Source organism: Bos taurus, chromosome 11 (genome assembly GCF_002263795.3).
Source record: "Bos taurus isolate L1 Dominette 01449 registration number 42190680 breed Hereford chromosome 11, ARS-UCD2.0, whole genome shotgun sequence".
Taxonomy (NCBI): domain Eukaryota; kingdom Metazoa; phylum Chordata; class Mammalia; order Artiodactyla; family Bovidae; genus Bos; species Bos taurus.
The window spans coordinates 92,358,368-92,383,708 of NC_037338.1; the positions used below are offsets into that span (position 1 = coordinate 92,358,368).

General features: G+C 47.2%; 1 protein-coding gene across 11 annotated transcripts in view; it reads right to left on the reverse strand.

The window, feature by feature from the left end:
- GGTA1 (glycoprotein alpha-galactosyltransferase 1 (inactive)) overlaps window positions 1-25,341 on the reverse strand; it is a 78,762-nt gene that overhangs the window by 42,175 nt on the left and 11,246 nt on the right.

Genomic DNA, 25,341 nt, shown 5'->3' on the forward strand with positions numbered 1-25,341 from the left:
GAGAAAAGAAAGCCCAAGAAAGTGCTTTATAAATCCAGTGACATGGTTCCACAGGCCATGTAGCCCCAGGCACATTCTTTGTCCCCATCTGGGCCTCACACCCCGTGTGGGCGCTGACGAAACTGAGGCGGAACTTTCCCAGGATCCTGTGGCTCCTTGGCGGGGACCCACGTGGGCTTGGTGGCTGTGGAAGGCCTGTTCTCACTTGCTCTGCAAAGCTGGCTGATGAATGTGCAGCCTTCAGAGCTGAGAGCTCAATGCCACCTCCTCTGGGATCCGCTTCCTGGCCAAGGCTGACTCTCTCTCCCGAATTCCCTCTGCCCTTGCGTGGCCTGCTTGGAGCCCAGGTTGCTGTGTGTGTGTGTGTCCATGTGTCCATCTTAGCTTCCATACGCAAGTTCCCAAGGGCAGCAGGGAGCTCTGCTTTGACCCAAGGTCCCTGCTGGTCCTCACACAGGGTCTGGTACAGAGGAGGGCCTGATGATGGGTGGGCTGGTGGACGGATGGACAGATGGTCAGCATATGGGCTTCCTAGGGCTTCCGTAAGACCGTACCACAGACTGGGTGGCTTAACACAACAGAAGTTTATTCTCTCACAGTTTTAGAGGCCAGAAGTCCAAAGTCAAGGTGTCAGCAGAGTTGGTTCTTTCTGAAGGTCATGAGGGAGAGTCCATCGCGCCTAACTCGCAGCTTCTGGTGGTTGCCAGCAGTCACTGGCATTTCTTGTGTCTTCTTGTTCAGCTGCTAAGTCGTGTCCAACTCTTTGTGACCCCATGGACTGCAGTACACCAGGCTCTTCTGTCCTCCACTGTCTCCCAGAGTTTGCTCAAATTCATGTCCACTGAGTCAGTGATGCTATCTCATCTCATCTCATCCTCTGTCACCCCTTCTCCTATTGCACTTCAGTCTTTCCCAGGATCAGGGTCTTTTCCAGTGAATCAGCTCTTCACATCAGGTGGCAAAGATACGGAGCTTCAACCTCAGCAACAATCCTTCCAATGAATATTCGGGGCTGATTTCCTTTAGGACTGGCTAGTTGGATCTCCTTGCAGTCCATGGGACTTTCAAGAGTCTTCTCCAGCACCAGTCTGAAAGTGCCCTTGTGTGTACATTGTGTCCATTCCAGCACGGTCTATGTAGTGTTCTCCATGTGTGTCTGTGTCGTGTCCAAGTTTCCTTCTTATAAGAAGGAAATGACACTGGTCATTGGATTGGATGACACTGGTCATCCCAAATCCAGGATGACCTCATCTGAATTTGAGTCATTTACAAAGAATCTATTTCCAAAAACAGCCATAGGCACTTGGGGTTAGGACTTGAACACATCTTTTTGGAAGACTTGACTCTATCCACTAGAGACAGTTACCTAAATAGTTATTGGTTGGGAGCCTGTAAACACTAGCAGAACCACCCATGGAGGCAGAAACCCCATACATAATTACAGAGTTGAAAGCAACAGTTGGAGGTGGGCGGGGAGGTGGAGGTGCTCTTTAGAAAGAGGAAAGTAGATGGAATCCTTAGAGCATCTCTGTTTGACCAGGATTGTAGGAAGAAGAGAAATACCACCCTGGGACAGGCTTTGTGGGATGCCCCAGAAAGATGCTACAGGTCTCTCAGACTCAGCTCTGGGGATCACTGAGATGTGAATGGATAAGATCACCCTCAGAGGGGAAGGATGTGAAAGAAGAGCTTCCCGGGGCAGCTGGCATCAAGAACACATGGATGCTTGGAGCTGGGCACCAAATTGCAGTGGCTCAAGGAATGAACCTCAGGTGAGGAAGTGATGTCAGTGAGTGCAAGGACCTCGCGCCAGCAGCTTGCCTTGGGAAGGGCTGGAGAGAGGGTCCAATTAGAAAGGCCGTGGAGAAAAAGGGAAATACTCATGAGTTCACTGCTGCCCCTGGAAAACTCATGATGGGACAGAGACAAGGGGAGAAGAGTTTGAAGATTCATAGGAGAGAAAGGACGGGTACCAAAGATCAGCTCTGCAAGGAGGATCAGCAGTGTAGGGGGCGGGGGCACCAAGACAGGCAGAAGGTGCTTCCCCTTGTGCAAAAAGTGAAGAGACAGACTGGGTGGGTTGGTGATCCGGGGCAGGGGTGGGTGGTGGGGTGCAGGATGGGTAGCAACGTGGGAAGTTAAGAAGCCCCAATCCAGAACAGCTGAAGTGTGGAGGATGAAGGAGGCAGAAGCGGGGTGGGGTGGGGTCAGAGAAACTGGAGGGCCAAGCTGAATCTCATCACTACCAGCCTCAAACCTGAGGAATCTGCATTTCCTCCTGAAGGTACTAGGGAATCCTTGAATGCTGTTAGGCAAAGAGAGCTACAACGATTTGCTTTTTAGAAGACTTTTTTGGCTGAAGGATGAGGGTCAGTGGGAGAAGTTAAATCTCCAGGCAGGGAGCTCAGCCAGGAGGTGGCTGGCCAATGTCCAGGGGGAATGTGGAGACCTAATGCCATGGGGAGACGAGAAAGAAGTGGCATCTTGAGACCTTAGGTTATAAGAACTGAATTCTCTTTCAAAATTTGTTTCAGTGTCACGTTCTTGGAGAGACGAGATGGTCCTGCATTTTAGATTACCTTCCTTTTGTAGGTAACTTATTTTTCCTTTAAGTTTCTTTCTTCCTTGACCAGAACGTCAACTCTACTGGCAAATACATCTGTGTTTTATACCAATATGGAAATGCCTATTACAGCACCTGGTACTCAGTACATCTTTGTAGGCTGAAATGCATGCCTGGTATAGGGCTTGGCCCCTAAATGTTCAATACGTATTAACTATGGTAATAATAACAAGAATGTGTGTATATGTTAGTTGCTCAGTCTTGTCAGACGCTTTGCAACCCTATGGACTGTAGCCCATAAACCTCCTCTGTCCATGAAATTCTGTAGGCAAGAATACTAGAGTGAGTTACCATGCCTTTCTCCAGGGGATCTTCCCAAACCAAGGGATAGAACCTGGGTCTCCTGCATTGCAGGCAGATTCTTTACTGTCTGAGCCACCAGGGAAGCCCCAGTAACAAGATTAACAGTGAGCCATGGGATGAAGGGAGAGAGAGGAGTCTAGTTCAGTGAGACTCAATGTGGATGAACAAGCAGCAGCCTCGGCATCACCTGGGAGCTTGTTAGAGATGTGGAGCATCAGGTCCACTCAGCTCTAACCAAGCAGGATGCCCAGGGTGGGGCCCAGGAATCTGTCTGCAGGTGATCCGGAAACCCAGCTGGTCCCCAGGTTTCTGGCTGGTATAGGAGATCAGACGGTTGATTGAAAAATGGAGAGGAGGGGTTGGAAGGAGGGGGCGTTGGTGCTTGGTTCTGGAAGTGCTGAGTTTGAAGAACCTGCCAAAGCCAGCTCAGTAACACTGTTCTAGAGAGAAAGCCTGGGCAGAGCCCGATTTGGGAGCTGCCAGCGTGCAGGCAAGAGCTGGCAGATCTGTTGTACACCAAGGGAAGGGTGCGCTGAGAGACAGCAGGGAGTCCTGAATGGGCACGTGAACGGACACACCCCTGAAACCTGAGGGGCAGAGCCAAGAGGCAGGACAGCCAGGCACCAAAGTTGTGGGGAATGCTGAGAGAAGCCACATTTGAATTCTCAGCTCAGCGCCACTCGCTGACACTCCTGTGACTGCCTCTTGCCACACGTGCCCCCGGAAGAGGGAAGGTCGTGTTCCCCTGGCAAGGGTGCTGCTGTCTCAGAATCCCACGGAGTGGGGCAAATGGAACAGTGGCAATAGACAGACAGGGGTCCAATTCTAAGCAACTCCTTGGGTGTGCCTCAGTATCCCCCTGCCCTCTAACCCGCCCCATTAGATGAAAAGATAGGAGCTGTGTCTTCCTGACTCTGCATTGCCTGCCAGCTCCGGGGGCTCATGGCACCCTCGTGTCCAGCCACAGACTCTGGGCGAAGAACCTCCTCACGGGCGCAGCTGGTGCATCCAGAGCATGTGATGAGGCTCCAGAGACCAGGGCCAGAGGGGAGGGCACAGCCTTGGATGGAGGGAGTGTGCCCGGGGGCCAACAAGTGTGCCGAACCCCAAGCTCTACCAGGCTCCCATCGGAACAGCTGAGCGCTCAAGGTCCAAAGAAGCCGCCTCCTCTCTCTCAGCCAAGATGGGAGGCCCTGGAACCAGCAAGGGGCTGATGCATGGGAAAAAGAGAAAATCGTCAGGGACCTCTGCCTATTTCCTGTTCTCCCTCCTAGGAGCAGATGTCCCTTCTCAAAGGGCTAGTCCACTTCAGTCCCGGGCTGCTGGTCCCGTGTGCTCCCCTCGCTGGCTGACAGCACAGTCTTCCAGGTGACATGGACAGGGATGTAAACAAGTCACTCTTCTCAGCTTCCTCTCCCCCAGGTCCTGCTAACCCAGCCTCTCTCCCAAAGGTGGCCACACCATTTATAGCATCCATGCCCGAACACCTCTGCTTGAAGAAAGACTTCCAGTGATGAGAAGGCTTCATCACCAACCCGGGTAGTCTGGTTCATCTCTGGACTGTTCTGATTGATTGTAAGACACATCTTTTCAGGAGAGCTGAGTTCTCCTTCCCAGAATCTTATTATTAGTAATCAAAACTGCCTTTCATTTACACATACTATCTCATTGAATCCTATTCTCATAAGTGTTAGTTGCTCAGTCGTGTCCGACTCTTTGCAGCCCCATGGGCTGTAGCCTGCCAGGCTCCTCTGTCATGGGATTCTCCAGGCAAGAATACTAGAGTGGGTTGCCATGCCCTTCTCCAGGGGATCTTCCTGACCTTGGGATCAAACCTGGGTCTCCCACATTGCAGGTAAACTCTTTACTGTCTGAGCCATCAGGGAAGCCCCGCAATCAGTAAAGAGCCCTCTGTTTCCTAGACAGGGAATCCAAAGCTCAGAATCAACTAATATGGCAAGATCGTAGAATCAGTAAGTTCTGCCTGCCTCGCCTTTCCCACTGAACCTAACAGCTCCTCACAAATAGGGCCCCTGACTCTTCCCTCTGCAAGCCAAACATCATCTCCCCCCTGGCACACTTCAGGAAAGCCATGCCCACTAGCATTTATAGCATCATCAGCAAATGCTCGAAAGGCAAGTACTCAGTCCTGAGACTGTTGGGACTGGGCTATGCACAGACTAAACGGCATCCAGTCCCTGCACTTGTTAAGTGCAAGTCTGGTCAGAGGGACACGTGTGCCCACTAATGCCCAGTGCTCTCTGCAGACCTCAGCTACTGCCGTTGTGTTAACCAAGGGGGGGCTGGCACAGGACCAGAGTTGCAGAGGTGTCCCAGGGGGGAAGTCACTGCTCCACCTGCCCCATCTCCTGGTCTCCTGTTCTATTTTACCACCCTCCTATTCTTGCCACCTGGTCTTTACCTTTTCACAGCCACCCACCCCCCAACCTGGTGTGGGTAGTTTCCCAGAGCCTGTAAGATCAAGATGCTTTCCCTACTACAGTTCTGATCTGTGTTGTGATCAAGTAACAGGTCACCGTTTTCATGCCCCATTCACTCTCAAAGATGTGCAGGTTGGAGGATAAATCACAGGGTCGTTTTATGTAAAAACAGCTCAATAAAAGAAAAAGCGTTCAATGAAGTCCCCTTGGACCCTTTAGGACTCCAGGCTTGTGTTGACTATCAACCCATGCCTTAGGTTAGCCTCTCCAGCAGCCAGGCTCTTTCCTGTGGCCATTTACAATCCAGGAGGTGGTACAAGCCCCTCTTAGCACCTGGGGCTAGAATCATCTCAGCTTGCCCTGCTTACCCTATGTAGGCCAGGAAGTATTAAGACTCTAAGAATTTACCAGAAAATCCTGAGGTTGCTTTGTCTTGGGCTTCCCCCACACACGCTAGATTTTTTTTTTCTTACAGTAAGTTGACTTGAGCATAAAAGCCTGTCCAAGAATTAATCTGTAGTGATGAGGTTCCAGGAACCCTAGTGAGAAGTTAAACAACTACAAAATCAAGAAAATCTCTTAACGGAGCCCATAGCAGAGATGATTTTTTTTCTGCCTGTTCTTGGAATGAGCCAGGCCTGAGCTCAAATTCCAGCTGCCCCTCACCCTCCAACTTTCTTGCTGTGTGGCCCTGAATAAGTCACATCACTTTCTGAGCCTCAATTTGCTCGTCTATAAAAATAGGGATAATAGTTTACTACTCCTTAAGTTGTTAAAAGGTGAAGAATAACATCTGTAAAGTTCCTGGTACCTCGTAGGTACTTAGAAAAAGGCAACTTGTATTATTATTAATATCACGGACAAGCACTGTTTCCATCTCATCACAGTAGCGGGAGGCAGTATAGAATAGTGGTTAGAGCCTGCACTTGCACGAGCCTGGTCTGAGCGTTGACTGAATACCTCACCCTGGGCAAGTCAGTTGACCTCCTGGGACTTGGTTTCTCTCCTCTGTAAATGAAATGTCTCTCTTAAATGAAATGTCTCTCTTTTTGTTGTTACTGTTTAGTTGCTAACTTGTGTCCAACTTCTTAGTGACCCCATGGACTGCAGCACACCAGGCTTCCCTGTCTTTCACTATCTCCCGGAGTTTGTTCAAACTCATGTTCATTGACTCAGTGATGCTATCTAACCATCTTATTATCTGCTGGCCTATTCTTTCGCCTTCAATCTTTCCCAGCATCAGGGTCTTTTCCAATGAGTCGGCTCTTTGCATCAGGTGACCAAAGTACTGGAGCTACAGCTTCAGTATCAGTCCTTCCAGTGAATATTCAGGGTTGATTTCCTTTAGGATTGACTGATTTATCTCCTTGCAATCCAAGTGTCAACTACAAATTGGCACTTACCAAGAGCATTGCCAGGAGACAGGAGACAGGGATCAAGACCATCCCCATGGAAAAGAAATGCAAAAAAGCAAAATGGCTGTCTGAGGAGGCCTTACAAATACCTGTGAAAAGAAGAGAAGCAAAAAGCAAAGGAGAAAAGGAAAGAAAAAAGCATCTGAATGCAGAGTTCCAAAGAATAGCATGAAGAGATAAGAAAGCCTTCCTCAGCGATCAATGCAAAGAAATAGAGGAAAACAACAGAATAGGAAAGACTGGAGATCTCTTCAAGAAAATTAGAGATACCAAGGGAATATTTCATGCAAAGATGGGCTCGATAAAGGACAGAAATGGTATGGACCTAACAGAAGCAGAAGATATTAAGAAGAGGTGGCAGGAATACACAGAAGAACTATACAAAAAAGATCTTCACAACCAAGATAATCCCGATGGTGTGATCACTCACCTAGAGCCAGACATCCTGGAATGTGAAGTCAAGTGGGCCTTAGAAAGCATCACTACGAACAAAGAACAAAGCTAGTGGAGGTGATGGCATTCCAGTTGAGCTATTTCAAATCCTGAAAGATGATGCTGTGAAAGTGCTGCACTCAATATGCCAGCAAATTTGGAAAACTCAGCAGTGGCCACAGGACTGGAAAAGGTCAGTTTTCATTCCAATCCCAAAGAAAGGCAATGCCAAAGAATGCTCAAACTACCGCACAATTGCACTCATCTCACACGCTGGTAAAGTAATGCTCAAAATTCTCCAAGCCAGGCTTCAGCAATACATGAACCGTGAACTTCCAGATGTTCAAGCTGGCTTTAGAAAAGGCAGAGGAACCAGAGATCAAATTGCCAACATCCACTGGATCATGGAAAAAGCAAGAGAGTTCCAGAAAAACATCTATTTCTGCTTTATTGACTATGCCAAAGCCTTTGACTGTGTGGATCACAATAAACTGTGGAAAATTCTGAAAGAGATGGGAATACCAGACCACCTGACCTGCCTCTTGAGAAACCTATATGCGGGTCAGGAAGCAACAGTTAGAACTGGACATGGAACAACAGACTGGTTCCAAACAGGAAAAGGAGTACGTCAAGGCTGTATATTGTCACCCTGTTTATTTAACTTATATGCAGAGTACATCATGAAAAACACTGGACTGGAAGAAGCACAAGCTGGAATCAAGATTGCCGGGAGAAATATCAATAACCTCAGATATGCAGGTGACACCACCCTTATGGCAGAAAGTGAAGAGGAACTCAAAAGCCTCTTGATGAAAGTGAAAGTGGAGAGTGAAAAAGTTGGCTTAAAGCTCAACATTCAGAAAACGAAGATCATGGCATCTGGTCCCATCACTTTATGGGAAATAGATGGGGAAACAGTGGAAACAGTGACTGACTTTATTTTGGGGGGCTCCAAAATCACTGCAGATGGTGACTGCAGCCATGAAATTAAAAGACGCTTCCTCCTTGGAAGGAAAGTTATAACCAATCTAAATAGCCTATTGAAAAGCAGAGACATTACTTTGCCAACAAAGGTCCGTCTAGTCAAGGCTATGGTTTTTCCAGTGTTCGTGTATGGATGTGAGAGTTGGAGTGTGAAGAAAGCTGAGCACTGAAGAATTGATGCTTTTGAACTGTGGTGTTGGAGAAGACTCTTGAGGGTCCCCTGGACTGCAAGGAGATCCGACCAGTCCATTCTGAAGGAGATCAGCCCTGGGATTTCTTTGGAAGGAATGATGCTAAAACTGAAACTCCAGTACTTTGGCCACCTCATGCGAAGAGATGACTCATTGGAAAAGACTCTGATGCTGGGAGGGAGTGGGGGCAGGAGCAGAAAGGGATGACAGAGGATGAGATGGCTGGATGGACGTGAGTCAGAGTGAACTCCGGGAGTTGGTGATGGACAGGGAGGCCTGGCATGCTGCGATTCATGGGGCCGCAAAGAGTCGGACATGACTGAGTGACTGAACTGAACTGAACTGAGCAACAAAGGCATTTGCCATCTGCCTCTAGGGAAATGGAACCCCCTGCGGCTATAGCTGTTGACCTGCAACAGCCCCTGAGGGGGTTCAGGGTGGAGTGAGGTGCTCTTTGTTCCAGGGAATCTGGTGGGATAGGTCTCTAGGTACTTGTATGTTTTTAGGAACAGATTTTATGATCTCAGTCCTTGCATCTCCTCATATCTAGAGAAGCACTAAATCCATTCATGGTGACATCAGATCCTCATGACTAGCAAAAAACCTTTTGTAAAATGAGTGCTTAATGGTATTGAACTCCCCCTTCATCAAAACCTTATATATTGACCTTCCCCCACTGCCGCTTTGGAGCAGTCTCTCAGAGCTATCTGAGGTGCTGTTCCCTGGGCTGCAGTCCTCATTTTGCCCCAAATAAAACTTAACTTGCAAGTTGTGCATCTTTTTTAGTCGACACAAGGGACTCTCAAGAGTTTGCAGTACCACAGTTCAAAAGCATCAGTTCTTCAGAGCTCAGCCAGACTTCTTTATTGGAAAGCCTTCCAACTTTCACATCCATACATGACTACTGGAAAAAAAAGTTTTGACTATATGGACCTTTGCTGGCAAAGTGATATCTCTGCTTTTTAATGCGCCATCTAGGTTTGTCATACCTTTCTTTTCAAGGAGCAAGTATCTTTTAATTTCGTGGCTGCGGTCACTGTCCTCAGTGATTTTGGAGCCCAAGAAAATAAAATCTGTCACTGTTTCCACTCTTTCCTCTTCTATTTGCCATGAAGTGACGGGACCAGATGCCATGATCTTAGTTTTTTAAACGTCGAGTTTTAAGCCAGCTTTATCACTCTTTCACCCTCATTAAGAGGCTCTTTCTTTGGCATTGCCTTTCTTTGGGATTAGAATGCAAACTGACCTTTTCCAGTCCTGTGGCCACTGCTGAGTTTTCCATATTTGCTGGCATATTGAGGGCAGCACTTTCACAGCATCATCTTTTAGGATTCGAAATAGCTCAACTGGAATTCCATCACGTCCATTAGCTTTGTTCATCATGACGCTTCCTAAGGCCCACTTGACTTTGAATTCCAGGATGTCTGGCTGTAGGTTGGTGTTGACACCATTGTGGTTATCTGGGTCATGAAGATCTTTTTTGTGTAGTTCTTAGAAGTTATAGTTCATAGAAGTTAAAAAAAGCAGGGTGACAATATACAGCCTTGACGTACTCCTTTCCCAATTTTGAACCAGTCCATTGTTCCATGTTCGGTTCTAACTGTTGCTTCTTGACTTTCATACAAGTTTCTCAGGAGACAGATAAGGTGGTCTGGAATTCCCATCTCTTTAAGAATTTTCCACTGTTTGTTGTGATCCACACAGTCAAAGACTTTAGCATAGTTAATGAAGCAGAAGTGGATGTTTTTCTGGAATTCTCTTGTTTTTTCTATGATCCAGTGAATGTTGGCAATTTGATCTCCAGTTCCTCTGCCTTTTCTAAATCCTGCTCGTTCTCGGCTCATGTATTGTTGAGGCCTAGCTTGAAGGATTTTGAGCATTACCTTGCTAGCATGTGAAATGAGCACAACTATATGGCATTGCCTTTCTTTTGGACTGGAATGAAAACTGACATTTTCAGTCCTGTGGCCAATGCTGAGTTTTCCAAATTTGCAGGCATATGGAGTGCAGCAATTTAACAGCATCATCTTTTAGGACTTTAAATAGCTCAGCTGGAATTCCATTACCTCCACTAGCTTTGTTCATAGTAATGCTTCCTTACTTGACTTCACAATCCTGGATGTCTGGCTCTAGGTGAGTGACCACACCACTGTGGTTATCCTGGTCATTAAGACCTTTCTTGTACAGTTCTTCTGTGTATTCTTGCAACCACTTCTTAATCTCTTCTGCTTCTGTTAGGTCCTTACCATTTCTGTCCTTTATCGTGCCCGTCCTTTCATGAAATGGTCTCTTTTTTAGACCATAATAAATGAGATAGTGTACATCACATCACTGACTCCGTGAACATGAGTCTGAGCAAACTCTGGGAGACAGTGAAGGACAGGGAAGCCTGGTGGGCTACAGTCCATGGGGTCTCAAAGAGTCAGACACAACTGAGCAACTAACACACAATCCTGGCACCTACCAAGTGCCAGGCACTGTCCAGGCTACAAGATTGACAAGGGTTAGCCAATAAGGACCCTCTCTCATAGAGCTCAGTGTAGTGGGAAGTCCAACTCTCCTGCAGCCACATACATCCTGCAACCAAGGTGAGTGTCCCATGGCAGCAATGAGTCACTCCCTTCCTCTGGGCTCCATGGACATTGGGAGGATTCAGAGAGGAGTCTTACCTGCCTCCTTGTCCATGTACTACCACTGCATGGTGAGGGAACACCCTCACCCCCCAGCACCACTCTCCTCTCAAGTCTGGCCTGAGGCTTCTGAACCACTTCAATTTACAGATGAGAAACCTGAGGCAGCAAGGCAGGGAAATAACTTATCAGGGCCCACTCAGCAACGAAGTGGGAGAGCTGCAGCTGGTACACAAGTATCTGGCATCTCTCCAGGAGGAGATGCCTCTTAACGGTAGCACAGGAAATCAAGCGCTCAGGGAAGGGGCTGAGGGCTTTAGTCAAAGGTCTTCTTCTAGAGTTTCCTTATTTATGTCCAAGAAAAACCCCAAATCTTCTTCCAGGGATGGCCACATCTCTGTCCTTCCTTCCCCCTTCTACCCGCACTGCTCTTGAACGATTTTGGATGCCACAATGGGACATAGAAATGTCACTGGCAGGACTTCCCTGGTGGTCCAGTGTTTAAGAATGTGCCTTGCAATGCAGGGGACACAGGTTCGATCTCTGGTTGGGGAACTAAGATCCCACGTGCCGCAACGACTGAAGCCCATGAGCACTGGAGACCACGTGCTACAACTACTGTCCCACACGATACATCGGTTCAACTAAGACCTGACACAGCCAAAAGACAAATAAACAAACAAATAAAAGAAATGCCACTGGAAGAAGGTAAGCATCGGGGGTGCCCTGGAGATAAGTGAGGCATCCAATTCAGAAAGAACATCCCTCTCCTAAACATCAAATAGCTCAGAAATGGAGCAAAAACACCTAAATGTGCACTCCACTTGTAGAACACCACGTAGTTCTGAGATGAAGAACGTGGTTTGCAAACCCTGGTTCAGCACGTATTGCCTCTGCCTTGCCTACACATTGAGCACCTGGAACTCCCAGCAAGCATCACCTGCCTCTTCGTGGCTGCTATTCTTCATGAGGAGCTGCTTTTTTTCCCACCCTAGAGAGGCTGGCGGTTGCACGTGACTTCTTGATCCTCTGCTTCACACTTGAGCCTGAGAAGTGCCTTGGGGTTTTTCCTCTCTGGTTGTGGTTTCCTAGCACTCACAGAGGAAAGCTGACAGCCTGCTCTACCGGTACCACCAGCCTGGTTATCTCAGCTTGGAGAGTTGATTTAGCACCCTAGGTAAAGAAAGGAGTAACGTGCCTAGGGTACTCATTAATTCTGTTCTACGAAATATTTCCTACTCTCCATCTTCGTGGTAGGCTTTCATTTCCTGGTCCCCTTGTGGCTGAGTAGGGCCACGTGACTAGTCTGACCAGTAAGACGTGAGCTGGCCCAAATATTTATTGCCAGTGGAAGACCCTCAAGGGCTCTCTTTCTGTGTGCCATGAAGTACATTCAAAGAGGTAACTGCTCCATCAGCCTGGTTCCTTGAATGAGGAGCGCAGCCCCTAGCTGACTCAAGATGTTCACAATAACTAGAGTAAGAAAGAAAGCTTTAGGGAATTCCCTGGCAGTCCAGAGGTTAGGACTCCATGCTCTCACTGCTGAAGGCCTGGGTTCAATCTCCAGTTTGGGGAACTAAGATCCCACAAACTTAGAGGTATAGCCAAAAAAAAAAAAACCCTACCTTTATGGATTTAGTCCCTAAGATTCAGGGGTTGTTTGTTACTGCAGCATAACGTACTCCATCCTGACTGATACACTCCCCATCTCACACAGAGTAGGATATCTTCTACTCTTCCCTATAAAATCTTTACCCTCCTCATCAATGAGAGCCTTGCATGACCAAAGGAAAATGAAGCAGAGATAAGAGTGTTCCTCAGTGTCCTGTAGAAATTTTTTCCTCCTTAGGTCTCAAAGAAGGGTGCAGATTCGGCTAAATTTGAAAAGAATGAGAAAGAAGTTCAGAGCATTGTCTTCTATGGCTTCCCTTTGCTATGGAATAGGAAGCTACATCACTCCTATGAACATGTCAGGCTTGCAGCATGACAGCCACCCAGGTTAGGAGCAGATGCCTTGGGCACCAAGAGAGGACACTGGCCAGGAACGAGGACACAGGGTGCCAAGCAGCTCTGCAACCCTGCTAGGGTTGTAACCGAGCCAGCCACACCAGCCCAGGGACAATGGGAGGGATGGCAACTTGCCTGATCCCTCCCCAGTTAGGCACAGACTGTTCCAGACCAGGGGTGGGGAGAGCTGGCTAGAAAGACAAGGAGGGGCATACGGTTCAAGGCAACAAAGATGTGTGATTTAACTGGCTGATCCTGGGAGGGAAGGAGGTGACGTCCACAGCATCCTTATGGATTCTACTGGTACTCCCATTGTACAGGGAGGGAAACTGAGGCTTAGGAAGGTGCTATCTCTTGCTCAAGCTCAGTCAGCTAAGGATCAGAACCAGAACTCATCCAGGTCTGGCTGACCCAAAACCTGGTGTTCTTTCACCCAGAAACCATCTCATTCTCTCTGCGTCCACCTTGGCCCCTTCTCAGGCTTCTCTTCTGCACCTTTACTTCTACCTTTAATTACTTATGTATAATTATATATATCCCAGTCCAGAGTGTGAGGTACTGAATAGTAGGAGCCTGTTTATATAATAAAACAATAACAAAGCAGGAGCAGCAGCAAATGCTACTATTTATTGAATGCTGGGCTGGGTTCTCAGCACTTTATACTCATTATTCAATTCTTGCTAAGCTGTCTGAGAGGCAGGTACTGGAATTACCCCCAATTACCGATGAGGAAGCATCTTAGTTTGGTTGAACTGAAATTCAACCCCTAACATTAATATTTTAACAGATGCCAAAGGAGTCCATGAAAGAGCACAATAATGGCTAACAACCCCTGCAGAGGCAAAAGCCAGGTTTCCAGAGGCTGGGTTCTGTCCCACCTTATGCCACAGAACCCAGAGTTCCTGGGTAGGATGGGGTAAAGGACCGGAATACCATCTTCACGCAACAGCGGGGAGTGAACAGAAACTGCTATCCCATCCACACAGCGTAAATACATAAACATCACAACTCATTTGATTTCAGCGCTGTAAGCACGTGTATAACATTTCTCAGAATAAGCAATGCACCTGTTTTCCCAATTAAAAAAACTATTTTAGCATCCAGCGTGCTAATTAGAAAAGCATCAGTTGTTGATCACAACTTAGGATAACAGGAGTGCTTGGAGCAACCACCTCTGGATAGCAGGCTGGCTGGCCCCGCCCCCAGACAGTCGCTGTTAGTCTTGCTTCTTAGCTTCTGAGCACTGGCTTGGTCCAAGTGGCGGTCACATAATATCTGCTGAAGTTTTATACTTTGTGAAACTTGATGAAACTCAATTTTATTTGCAATGCCAGGCATCCAGACATGCACACTGAATCACTAGCAAGGTGGAGCTTTCTGGATTTCAGAAAACATGGGCTATCATGGGAGGCAGCAGTAAGGCAAAGGAGCCGATGCTCTCTGCTCAGGCCAGACAAATAATTGCCTTCCCGGGCAGCTGGCCAGTGCCAAGCTGAGCCCAGGACACACCTGATGGGCTGTATGACCTTTCACAAATTGCAGGCTTTATCTGGGCTGCAATTTTTTTTTTTTTTTTATCCTCTAAATATGGGGCTGTACTAGATCCAAGTCCAGCCAATAAACAATCACGAAGCATCCCCATCTATGCCTGGTACCGTGGGGCACGCAGAGATTATAAAAACTCCCTAAGGAGCTTACATTGTAGTCAGGGAGCCAGGCCTGGAAGCAATTACATACGATAGAAAGAAAAAAATGTGAGTGGCTGAGTGAGAATGAAGCCCCCCTGTTGTGTTTTGGGGGCCTCAGAGGAAGGAAGCCATTGCAGCCAGGCTTCATAGAGGAAGGGGCTACGTTTGAACTGGGCCTCAGAGGGTGAGTAGGAGTGCGGTGGGTGGGGAAGGGCATTCGGGTCAAAAGGCTGAATATGCAAACACAGGGGCTGCAGTGGGAAACCGCCCGTGGACAGCCCCGTGTGGACTGTGGAGCTGCCTCCTGTCCCGGTCTCACCACGCCCCTGTGCTTCGCAGTCCAGACGCAAGAGTCCTGGGAACCTGTATTTTTAACAAGCTCCCTAAGTGATGCTTGCCATGCGCGCAGTAGGTGTTATGGGCCGAGAAAAAGTATAAGTGAATGAATGAACTTTAAAAAATGAACTTGACCTCAAGCAAGTCCCTTCTTCTCTCAAGATGTCCATTCTTTGTTAAAATTAAAATGCTGGATCAGCATGGTGGTTTTTAAACTGAGTTCCAGAAAAAAAAAAAAAACCAGAATCTCCCCACCAAAGTCCCTCAAAGACAGAGAAGAGCTGGGGAGACTGAGAGAGCAGGACTCTGAGTCCCATCCACCTTTCTCTAGATCAGCTCTCCTTTTATCTCTTTGCTATTTTGTTTGTAGTAAAGGTTTCTTGGCGACAAAGAACTTTTGAAAACACTGAACTGGATGATCCCCAAGAATCCTCAAGGAGAAATTTAAAAATTTCTTGAGGGCAGCCACTTATCTTTGGTGAGTATTTCTCGAACAAGTACGAACAAAACACAAGGCTGTTTACCAGAAGCAAGGTATTTATTTTATCATCATAGTTCAAAATCTTTTGCTGTGGCCCAGAAATCAATGAGTGGGGAGAAAGGAAATGTGGTATAACAATGCAAACTTTCGAAAATGTTTTTAAGGAATAGTTAATAAAACGGAAAATTAAGTGAGAAAGTCAGCACAAAATTACACATAGGGCTTCCCAGGTGGCTCAGTGGCAAAAAAAAAAAAAAAAAAAAAATCCACCTGCCAATGCAGGAGACACCAGTTCCATCCCTGAGCTGGGAAGATCCCACTTGTAGTGGAGCAACTAAGAGCATGTGCTAAAACCATTGAGCCTGTGCTCTAGAGCCTGGGAACCACAGCTGTGCTTTGCGTGCGGCAAATACTGAAGCCCAAGTGCCCTAGAGCCTGTGCTCCACAACGAGAGAGGCCACCTCAGTGAGAAGCCCGAGTACCCCAACTAGAGTGTAGCCCCCACTTGCTGCAGCTAGAGAAAAAACCGTGCAGCCACAGAGACCCAGCACAGCCCAAAAGTAAATAAATAAAATTAGTTTTAAAAATTGCATAGACCATGATTTATATTTGGGATCTTATACATCAGAGTTACCGGACATGTAGGACATTTCGTCAAAAAATTAAACACAGAATTACAATATGATTCAGCTATCCTACTTCTGGCGATAGACCCAGAAGAACTGAAAGCAGGGACTCAGAGAGATATTGGTACACTGATGTTCAAGCAGCATTATTCACAAAAGCTAAAAAGGTGAAGACAACTCAGACATCCATCCACGAGTGAATGGACGAAGAAATGCGGTCCAGACACACAGTGGAATGCTATTTGGCCTGAAAAAGGAATGAAATTCTGACACATGCTTCAACCTGGATAAACCTTGAAAACATTATGCTAAGTGAAATAAGCCAGACACCAAAGGACACATATTGTATAATTTTACTTAGCTGAGGTACCTAGAGTAGTTGAATTCATAGATACAGAAAGTAGACTAGCGATTACCATGCGCTGCAAGGGCTTCTCTGATGGCTCAGTCAGTAAAGAATCTGCCTGCAAGGCGGGAGACCTGGGTTTGATCCCTGGGTTGGGAAGATCCCCTGCAGAAGGGAATGGCTACCCACTCCAGTATTCTGGCCCGGAGACTTCCATAGAGACAGGAGCCTGGCAGGATACAGTCCATAGGGTTGTAAAGGGTTGGATATGACTGAATGACTTTCACGTTTACATGCTGCAAGGAGTTGGTGGTGGTAGTTTAGTTTCCTGGAGTGGGTTGCCATTTCCTTCTCCAGGGGATCTCCCCAACCCAGGAATCGAACCCACTTCTCCTGCATTGCAGGCGGATTCTTTACCCCTGAGCCACCAGGGAAACCTGCAAGGAGTTAGAAATGGGAAATTATTTGCTCAGTTGGTACAGGGCTTCTGTTTGGGATGATGGGAAAGTTCTAGAAACTGGTGAAGCAAATGTACTTAGTGCTACTGAATTGCACACTCAAATCATGTTAAAACAGTTTGTGTTATCTTTTACAGCAAGAACAAAACAACGCCTAGTGTCACGTGGTCATAGCGGTGAATTCTGTGCGATGAGATTGTGGTAGTGTGATCCCTTTATTCTTTCCACTTCTCTACATTTTTCAAATGCTCTACAATGAGAATACATTACTCTTAAAGCCAGACCAAAAGGTATTTAAATAAATCTAGTGGTTCTTTGATACTTTCCGAAAATGCATTGCTGTCTTTTATGTAAATGCAAGCAATATTTTCTGTGCTTAATTAATAAAAGGAGCCAAGTTCAAATATGTCATCCAAAGAATACCCCAAGCTGTTCAGTCAAAATAAATGACGGACAGAGTGGTCCACCTTTCTGAGACTAGTTGTTCTCATCTGTATTTAAATAAATTTCAAATAAAAACAGAACCAAAACAGATCTTCTAAAGAGCCTCCCAAGAAGCTGTCTGGCTTGGAAAAGCTCAAACGCACACTGGAGAGAGAAAGAAAAATGGGGAACAGCCAGTGTTTTTTTAGGACATTAACTCACTGCAGCTGGGAAAGTGACTTTGTCAGTGAATTTCTATCCCTTCTGTTCTGCAAAACATTCTTGTGTAGAATGAATTCAGAATTGAGAAGAGGTTCACCATTTGGATTCACTGCAAATCCACTTCCTCCAGCACGAACCCCCTCCACCCCAGATAAATGTTGAACAAAGATTTAAAGACTATTGGTTTAGAAGGGCAGCCAGTGTATCTGCCTGCCAGGGTTGCCCTCTGCCCTGGGCCACACGGGTCCACTTTCCTGGTGCCTGGACCCTCTGCTTAGGGCTGTCTCAAGGGCAGACAGACCAGAAGGTAGCTGCCAAGGTGAGCAGGCTGGGGCTGCACCCCGCCTCCCCCGCCCCGGAGTGGCCCCTCCCCAGCCATGTGAGCTCAGGCAGGATCCTTCTGAGAGATTCGGTGTCCTTCCCTAGCCCAGGGGCAGAAGAGCTACCCCCTTGCAAGGCTGCTGGGAGGAGTAAAGGGCACTGCCTGTTGAAGTGTCTATTGAGATGATGGATGTATAGTATTAATAGGCTCCCAAGCCTCCTCTTTATCTCCTGGAAGTTCACTGTCCAAGATTCATTTTGTCTTGATGGGACACTGGTACCATATACAGTTAATGCTGACTGGTGGGTTATAGGATTACAGTCAAACAACGGGGTGGAGAGAGGCCCCTTCAGACCCTGGGCCCAGGGCTGACCTAGGAAGAGGCACAGGACGGGAGCTGGCAGTTCCTGGCTGTTTCCCACATTGACCAGCCAGCATGGAGTCCTTTCACGGGAAGGGCTTCATCATTTTACAGATGAAGAAACAGGGGCTCTGAGGGGCTAACTGTCATAGTCAAGGTCCCATGGTTCAGAAACTGCCCGTTTTAAGGTTTTCTAAAATTCCATCATCATGAAGGGGTGGGTCCTTGTCATTTCAGCTCTGCCACTACCTCATTTGTTTAGCTAGTTGTTTATCTTCTGCCTCTTTCCCTCAAAAAAGTTAGAGAGAATTTGGAGGCGTGGAGGGGAGACAAAGATTCTTGGGGTTGCTTAGCTGGATCGGTTTCCAGTCTCTGGGCTTCGGCTTTTTCATGTACAAAATGAGGGGCTTCCTGCCTCGGGGCCTTTGCACATGCTCTTTCCTATGCCTGGGACACCTTTCCCTGCTGCTCACACCCATTCACCCCCTCACTACCTGTCCTTTAGGTCTCAGCTACAAACATACTTTCTAAGGGAAGAGTCTTATTCTTCATATAGCTTCCTGTTTTTTTCTTTTCTTTTCTTGAGGGCAGTGACCCCTCTTTGGACACATATGCATAATTATTGGATTAATATCTGCCTCCCCACCAGATGGAAAGTTCCTTGTTAATCAGCATCGGGTAAGAGGTGGCATTCAATGGTATTTGTTGTATGTTGATTCAAAAAATGAGTTCTCCTCAGGGTTCTGCCAGCAGCCAACTCTAGAATCTTAAGAAAGATTCTAAAAAGATTTGGGGGTGGGGGGAAGAGTGGATATAGGGACCTCCCTGGTGGCCCAGTGGTTAACAATCTGCCTTCCAATGCAAGGGATGCAGGCTTGATCCCTGGTTAGGGAACTAAGATCCCGTATGTTGTTTAGTCACTACTTTGTGTCCAACTCTTTGCAACCCCATGGACTGTAGCCCACCAGGCTCCCCTGTCCATGGAATTTTCCAGGCAAAAATACTGGAGCAGCTTCCTATTTGCTTCTCCAGGGGATCTTTCTGACCCAAGGATCAAACCTGTGTCTCCTGCACTGGCAGGCGTATTCTTTACCACTGAGCCACCTGAGAAGCCCCCAAGATCTTACCTACCTTGGGGCAACTAAGTCCATGTGCTGCATACTACAGAGTCTATGGGCTCTGGAGCCTGCGCCCCATAACTAGAGAGCTGAAACTAAGACCTGACACGGCCATAAAAAATTCTTTTTTAAAAAGAGTGACTATGTGTATAACTGATTCACTTTGCTATACAGCAGAAACTAACACAACACTGTAAATCAACTATAATCCAATAAAAATTAATTTTAAAAAATATTTTCTTAAGTGGCCCAAATTTTCAACAATAAAGTAATTGTTAAATATACTATGAAACATTTAGATCAAATTGCCAACATCCATTTTATCCCAGAAAAACATCTACTTCTGCTCCACTGACTACGCTAATGCCTTTGACTGTGTGGATCACAACAAACTGGAAAATTCTTAAAGAGATGAGAATACCAGACCACCTTACCTGCCTCCTGAGAAACCTGTATGCAGGTCAAGAAGCAACAGTTAGAACCAGACATGGAACAACGGACTGGTTCCAAATTAGGAAAGGAAGTACACCAAGGCTGTCACCCTGCTTATTTAACTTCTATGCAGAGAACATCATGCAAAACTCCAGACTGGATGAATCACAAGTTGGAATCAAGATCGCTGGCTGAAATATCAACAACCTCAGATATGCAGATGATACCACCCTAATGGCAAAAAGCGAAGAGGAACTAGAGTCTCATGATGAAGGTGAAAGAGGAGAGTGAGAAAGCTGGCTTAAAACTCAACATTCAAAAAACTAAGATTATGGCATCCGGTCCCATCACTTCATGGCAAATAGAAGGGGAAAAAATGAAAACAGAAGCAGATTTTATTTTCTTGGTCTCCAAAATCACTTTGGACAATAACTGCAGCCATAAAGTTAAAAGATGCTTGCTCCTTGGAAGGAAAGCTATGACCAACCTAGACAGCATATTAAAAAGCAGAGATGTCACTTTGATGACAAAGGTCCGTTTAGCCAAAGCTATGTTTTTCCAATAGTCATGTATAGATGTGAGAGTTGGACCAAAAAGAAGGCTGAGTGCTCAGGAATTGACGCTTTTGAACTGTGGTGTTGGACAAGACTCTTGAGAGTCCCTTGAACTGCAAAGAGCTCAAACCAGTCAATCCTAAAGGAAATCAACCCTGAATATTCATTAAAAGGACTGATGCTGAAGCTCCAATACTTTGGCCACCGATGCGAAGAGCTGACTCATTGGAAGAGACCCTGATGCTGAGAAAGACTGAGTAAGAGAAGGGGGTGACAGAGGATGAGATGGCTGGATGGCATCACCGACTGAGTAGAAATGAATTTGAGCAAACTCCAGGAGTTAGTGAAGGACAGGGAAGCCTGGTGTGCTGCAGTCCATGGGGTTGCAAAGAGTTGGACACACTTAGGGAGTGAACAACAACAAATACAATAAAGCATTACAGAATTAAAAAAAAAAAAAAAGAGTGCTCTCCCATTCCTGCCCACATCCACCCCAGCCTCAGCTTCTCAACTGAGCAACCGAGGGAGGTGAACCGAAGCACTGATTAGATCTCTGCCAGCTCACACATTCTATGATTGTATCATCTCAAAAAGAACAAAAAAAAAACTAAACCAACCCAACCCTAAAAGCAAAACCAAAACCCTGGGTGATCCCAGAGCCCTCTGTGACTTCGGCCAGGTTCTTACACTTGGTGGGCCTTGGTGCCCCTGTCTACAAGAATGAAACACTTAGGGACAACGTTGCAGCAATTACCCCGTCCAACAATTCAAATTCCCGAAAGGAAGGGCCTTCCTCCCCTTGCCCTTCCTCAGGGCTCTACCACAACCCAGGCTCACAAACAGGAAATGTGACATCCAGGCACGGTTGGGCCACTTGTTTCTCTACAGCCTGGAGGGGCCAGCAAGGGAGCCAAGAGTTTCTGAACTTTTCCAGCTAAATCCTGGACTCTGTACCCAGGACCTCCCTCAAGCAGTGTAGGTGGAGGGGCACTGCTGGGATCTGCCTGGACCTCCCAGGCCCTGTGTGACCCCAGAGAAGCCTCCACCCCTCTCTGGGCCTGGGTCTCTCCACCTGTTGAGCAAGAAGCCTGGGCTGGGGGCTCTGCCAGCTCCCGGCTCGCTCTGCAGTCTTCTTTCTGAAGACAGTGTGCAGCTTTGAGGAAGGGTACCGTCATCTTGCCCGTATCTGAGTCTCAAATCTCTCCCTTACCATGTGGCCCTGGGGAATCGCTGAATCTTTCTGTGCTTCATTTCCTCACTTATAAACTGGGTTTCTGGGTGATGAAAAGGCAGGGCTCCTGTAAAGCTCCAAGACCAGCATCCGGAGTGAGTGTTCAGTAAACGTGAGCTGTTACTGTTTGGTGATGTCTCTGGTTTCTGAATTGCTCCTCATCCCGGTTTGCCATCTGGAGAAGGAGCAAGCTGAGCCCTGAGAGCCCCACTGGCCCTGCGGTGCGTGCCCAAGTCCTGGCCCTCAGGAAAAGCAAGTCCGAATCTCAGTGTGAGCCAGGCGTGGTAGAAACACAGAACTGTGTAAACAACAACAACAACACCCTACGATGCTGCCCCAAAGCAGATGAACTGGGAGATCAGCTGCTCCCTGGGGTTGCTGGTGCCCAAGGAGGCTGCACCCAGAGTCAGTAGTCGAGGGGTGGGCCCATTCCCAGCTTGCCCTGGGGGATGGGGGACAACCTGAGGGAAGTGGGAGTTGGCGGTAAGATGCAGCAGAAGATATGGCCTTGGTTTATCTCTGTTCCTTCTGCCCAGAACCTTCCAGGGAAGAGGAGGCTGAATTCAGTCAGATCAGCCCCCAGGGAAACAGACAACAGAGAAGAGACAGGCAGACTCCCTAGACAGCAATGGGTGGCCTCTTCCCTGGGGACAGGGACGTGTGCTCCTCACAGGGAGAGTCCCAAACCCTGTCCAGCCTCACCTGCAAAAGGAAAAGTGAAAGTGAAAGTCACTCGGTCGTGTCCGACTCTTTGCAACCCCATGGACTATACAGTCTGTGGAATTCTCTAGGCCAGAATACTGGAATGGGTAGCCTTTCCCTTCTCCTGGGGATCTTCCCAACCCAGGGATTGAAGCCGGGTCTCCCGCATTGCAGGCGGATTCTTTACCCACTGAGCCACAAGAGAAGCCCAAGAATACTGGAGTGGGTAGCCTATCCCTTCTCCAGGGCATCTTCCCAACCCAGGAATCAAACCGGGATCTCCTGCAGGTGTATTTTCCTGATAGCTCAGTTGGTAAAGAATCCACCTGCAAAAGGAGGAGACTCAAATACCTGTTTCCACCAGCCGCTGAGAGTGTCGAAGTGTGGCTACAAATGGATGCAACCGGCCTCAAACTCTCTGCTGCCCCTGAACTGGCAGGTCCTGGCTCGCGCTCTCTGTCTGCACAGCCCAGGAGGTTGGGCTGGGGCCAGTCATGGCCGCTCAAGAGAAGCCACGCTGCACTCAGTGCGAAAAGCTGTCCTCAGAAGAGAAGAATAAAACCGACGGTCCTAAGAACCAGTGCACGGGCTTTCACCCTTGAGGATGCTCAGCTAAGAATCCCTGTTGGGCTGCACTGTGGGTAAGGGATGCCTTTATCAGGTATAGACCTTTTAGAGCTTACGGAAACCCTGGGGGTCTCTGCTCCAACTCTTTTATAGATAAAGAGGCTCAAGGAAAGATGCACCCTTAGGGGATCAACATATACACACTATCCAAAATCACTGCAGATGGTGACTGCAGCCATGAAATTAAAAGACGCTTACTCCTTGGAAGGAAAGTTATGACCAACCTAGATAGCATATTCAAAAGCAGAGACATTACTTTGCCAACAAAGGTCCGTCTAGTCAAGGCTATGGTTTTTCCTGTGGTCATGTATGGATGTGAGAGCTGGACTGTGAAGAAGGCTGAGCGCCGAAGAATTGATGCTTTTGAACTGTGTTGTTGGAGAAGACTCTTGAGAGTCCCTTGGACTGCAAGGAGATCCAACCTGTCCATTCTGAAGGAGATCAGCCCTGAGATTTCTTTGGAAGGAATGATGCTAAAGCTGAAACTCCAGTACTTTGGCCACCTCATGTGAAGAGTTGACTCATTGGAAAAGACTCTGATGCTGGGAGGGATTGGGGGCAAGAGGAGAAGGGGAAGACAGAGGATGAGATGGCAGGATGGCATCACCTACTCAATGGACGTGAGTCTGAGTGAACTCCGGGAGTTGGTGATGGACAGGGAGGCCTGGCGTGCTGCGATTCATGGGGTCGCAAAGAGTCGGACACGACTGAGCAACTGATCTGATCTGATCTGATCCCTGGTGGCTCAGATAGTGAAGAATCTGCCTGCAATGCAGGAGACCTGGATTCAATCCTTGGGTTGGGAAGACCCCCCTGGAGAAGGGAATGGCAACCCACTACAGTATTCCTGCCTGGAGAATTTCATGGATAAGAGGAACCTGGCAGGCTACAGTCCATGGAGTTGCAAAGAGTCAGACACAATTGAGCAACTAACACACACACACATTTGAAATAACCAATAAGAACCTACTGAATAGCACAGGGAACTCTATGCAGTATCTTTTAATAACCTATAAGGGAAAAGAATTTGAATATATATATATATATAAAATATACTGAATCTATTTGCTGTACAGCTGAAACTAACCCAGCACTGTAAAACTACACTCCAGTTTTTTTAAAGATGCACTTTGTACCAGAGGCAAGATTTGAACTCTTGAAGGCTTCTAGCCCTGTCTCTGCTCGTGCATTCGATCCATGGCTATTGAGGGGCAGCTGCACGCATGCGTTGTTCTCAGCACTGGGGATTCAGAGATGAAGCACCCAAGAAGGCCTTTGTTCTCACAGAGCTCACATTCTAGTTGGTAAACAAATAAACAAATCAATAACAATTAACAAGTCATTAAAGACATAATTTCAGGTGGGGACAAGGGTAATAAAGCAAATAGAAGGCTGGCATGTTGGAGACTGCCTCGGGGCAGGGGAAACATGTTTGTGGGGATGATCCATTTTCACTGGGTCCTCTAGGGTCCCCAAGGACCTCCCCAGCCAGCAGCACGCTGGAGCTGGCTCATGCAAGAGCCAGTTGTTAAATCTTCAGGAACTTGGCGAGCAAGTTGTTAAACAAAGTCACTATGAAAAAATTAAATTCTATAAACTCAAGACTAAATAAAATGTAGCCAGATCAAAGATAGTCATCAAAACTCATCACTTCCTAATTGTTTTACTACATGCTATACTCAAGGTTATTTACATCTATTGTAGCTAGATGTAGTGGAGAATACTCTATAGCAGCATGCTCCCCACTCACGGTGGAAATATTTCCACTATGGAAACTGACAAACACAACATACCAGGGTCTTTGTTGTTGTTCTTTGGCCCGTCATATGGCTTGCAGGATCTTGGCTCCCCAACCAGGGATCAAACGCGTGCCCCTACAGCGGGAGTGCAGAGTCCTAACCACTGGCCTGCCAGGGAAGTCCCTGAGCTTTCATTCTTCAGCTGGTCATGAAATATTTAAGGGCACACCATGACCTCCAGCTCTAATCCAGGCCTTCCGTATTTGTGGGAGTCTGTTTTTCCAGGGAGAGAGTGTGGCAGTGTAGTCCAATTCTCCCGGGGCTGTATGTGGGGGCGGTGCCCCAGTCCTGAGGCAGTCAACTTCCCTCTTCCTTTTTTAAGGCTTCCACAGTGACGAAGCTAGTCCAAGATCTTCAAACAGATCTGTCAGTCCCAGGGAAAAAAATTGTTCTCTTCAACAGTAGTATTTAAGGAGGGTCCGTAAGATGGTGATTCATTCCTTCCTTTGTTTGTTTATTTATTTGACACATTAAATCTTATCGTAAGTCTATTGTGAAGGTAAAAATTTAAAGGAACACCCTGCAGAGAACCTGTTTGTATAAATGTGTGTGGTCACTTCTTAATTCCTCTAGATTTTCATATGTTGAG